Below are 2,500 nucleotides of genomic sequence, written 5' to 3'. Positions count from 1 at the left end.
CAGAGAAAAGGGAGGGAGAGAGACAGAGAAAAAGAGAGAGAGAAGAGAGAGAGAGAGAACTGAATCAAAAAACATGTTATTTACAACAAGAGGCAAAACCAACAACATGACCTTCTAGGCATAAAAAGTACCAAGTCCTTAACAAAAATCCTATGCATCTCCTGTCATTAATCAGACACAACATAAGTCTTCCTTAATTCCAACATATTTTACCAATAAATCAGTTTTTTATTGATATCTCATATATACACTTGTACACATGCCCTCCGCACACAGGCAAATAATAGTTTCATGATAAAAAAAAAAAACTTGGTAAAATAAAGAATCCCTATTAAAAATACTATTCCACTCCCTATTACTACATTCTGAATAAACTCTGGTGATAGCTAAAAAACACCTAATATAAAAACTGTAAAAGAGTAGCCACACTATAAATCTACAAAAGATAATATAATTAGGTTACTCAAAAAATATCAAACTCTTACTTTGACATAAATCCTTATAATCTTTGCAATCCATATAAAAAATTCCTTCAATGGAAAATAAATTTATCTCAAGTAATTTCTATAATATGATCACCTGTATCAATTTAGTTCACCTTAAAATATACGATAAGTCTGAAGTTTTAAGATATATGGAGTAAGGGAAATGCATTTATGTAAACAAATTGTGGATATATATTACAACATATGATAATAATGAAATTTACAAGAGATGTGCATGTAAATTATTTCATGAATGATGAAAACTACATTTTGTAGAAATGGAAATTAAAATAAAAAGAAAAGAAAAAAAAATAGTAACACAATCTCTAAACAAAAATACTTTCCATGATTACCATCTAATATAAAATATCCATATAAGGTTATCCTTATATAGTGCAAAATAATATAATGTCACATACATCATTGACTTTTTACTGATTGTTCCTGTGTCTTGACATCATTTGACCTGCTATCTTTCTCCAATTGGTAACTATCCCTGGAGGAAGACCCGCTAATATGGGGTCTCCATGCGTTATAATATTTCTTGGGCAATACTTGAGGGTATGAGCTGAATCCCCTGTTGCATTGCACAGAGGGCAAACATACACTCTCAGCACAGGACACTGGCAATGCCCACGATCATCCTAAAATAATAATATAATCATTATACCCATTAAACTTTGAATCTCTATATAATTATAAAGACCATCTGCCTCTCTCTCGCTCTCTTACCTCAAATAATATCTATATACACATGTATATACAATATACCGATATTTCTGTATATCATATGTTAAATAGGAAATATCATTTACCTTTAATGAATGTGACCTATAAAAAGTAGAATGATAATTGTTGTTTTTGCAAAACACGCAACCCTTGATTGAGGCTACAGACCACAGGCTTCTGCAATAAATTGCTGGGATGACCCTGATCCTGCTTTTTCCTTGTCATAATTGAATGCTTCATTCATAGACAATTCCTCCATAAGAGCAACCAATTTTTTTTTTTCTGTAGGTAAATTTTATTTAGAAATATAGTTAAAAGATGCTATATTTAACTAATATAAATGAAACATTATGCAATGTTTTTTGGGAAATTACCTCCATAAAGTTTATAAAATAGTATAGGAACAAACAGAAACTGAGGAGGTGTTTTGTGTTCATCATGCTTATTTATTTTGCCACTGCCATGTATGAAGTCACCAGATTTTCAAACTATACATTTATAGCTACAGACTATTGTAAATTATATAAATCTATAAAAAAAACTTATTCTCTTTCTAACAGTTTATATAATAAAAAAAAAAAATTTTCATACCATTATCAACCCAGAACACAAACCTGGTCTCTGATTTCCAGGGGAGAATATTGGTTCTGATCCCTGAAATGTATTTTGAGGTCTGGATACTGGAAAATAAGTGCTGGATGGTGACGGAAAGTTACTGTAACTGGACTGAATATCCTGAACTCTACTTCCATTTGATAAATTTGAGAAATGATCATCATTTCTCAGATTATCTTGAGTGTTTGACATTGGCTGACCACTGAGGAATTGGTCCCATGCTGTTACATTGTTCTTACTATATCCTTGAGAGTGGATATCTGTTGTTGATATATCATATCCTTGTATACTGGTATTTCCAGGTGCACCCCAGATACTGTTCATAGTCTGTGCTGAAAATGCACCCTGTACCTCCTTCTGGTCTAGATCTAAATATATACCAGAGTCATTCTGATTCTGGCTAATGTTCAAACTATCAAAGTCAGTTGTGCTATCACTTGCTGTTTGAATGTTGTTATTAAGTTGGTTTAAACACGACAAATTTCTTGGTGGACTTGATTCCCAGATATCACTTACATCTTTGAATTTCTTAAAGGGATCAGGTAATAGAGACACCTCACCTCTCTGTGTAATGGTGCTTTTATCAAATTTTGATATTGGTGTACTTGTATTTCTATCACCTGAAAAGCATGTTAACTGAGTTGTTGGTTCATTCACTTTAATCTCATGAA

General features: G+C 31.9%; 1 pseudogene across 1 annotated transcript in view; it reads right to left on the bottom strand.

Moving 5' to 3' along the window:
* The window catches only part of LOC147470728 (uncharacterized), a 12,535-nt pseudogene that overhangs the window by 69 nt on the left and 9,966 nt on the right, over positions 1–2,500 (bottom strand). The window contains exons 2-4 of the transcript XR_015191422.1: positions 1,829–2,500; positions 1,301–1,496; positions 1–1,129 (exon numbers count right to left, since the gene is read on the bottom strand). The exon at positions 1–1,129 is cut by the window's left edge and continues 69 nt beyond it; the exon at positions 1,829–2,500 is cut by the window's right edge and continues 173 nt beyond it. The product of XR_015191422.1 is annotated as an uncharacterized LOC147470728 (transcript). The remainder of the gene's footprint in view (positions 1,130–1,300; positions 1,497–1,828) is intronic.

The sequence above is a fragment of the Penaeus japonicus genome, unplaced genomic scaffold (assembly GCF_977035675.1).
Source record: "Penaeus japonicus unplaced genomic scaffold, GWHDUDI00000001_assembly GWHDUDI00000012, whole genome shotgun sequence".
Taxonomy (NCBI): Eukaryota; Metazoa; Arthropoda; class Malacostraca; order Decapoda; family Penaeidae; genus Penaeus; species Penaeus japonicus.
This window is presented reverse-complemented; position numbering and strand designations above follow the sequence as displayed.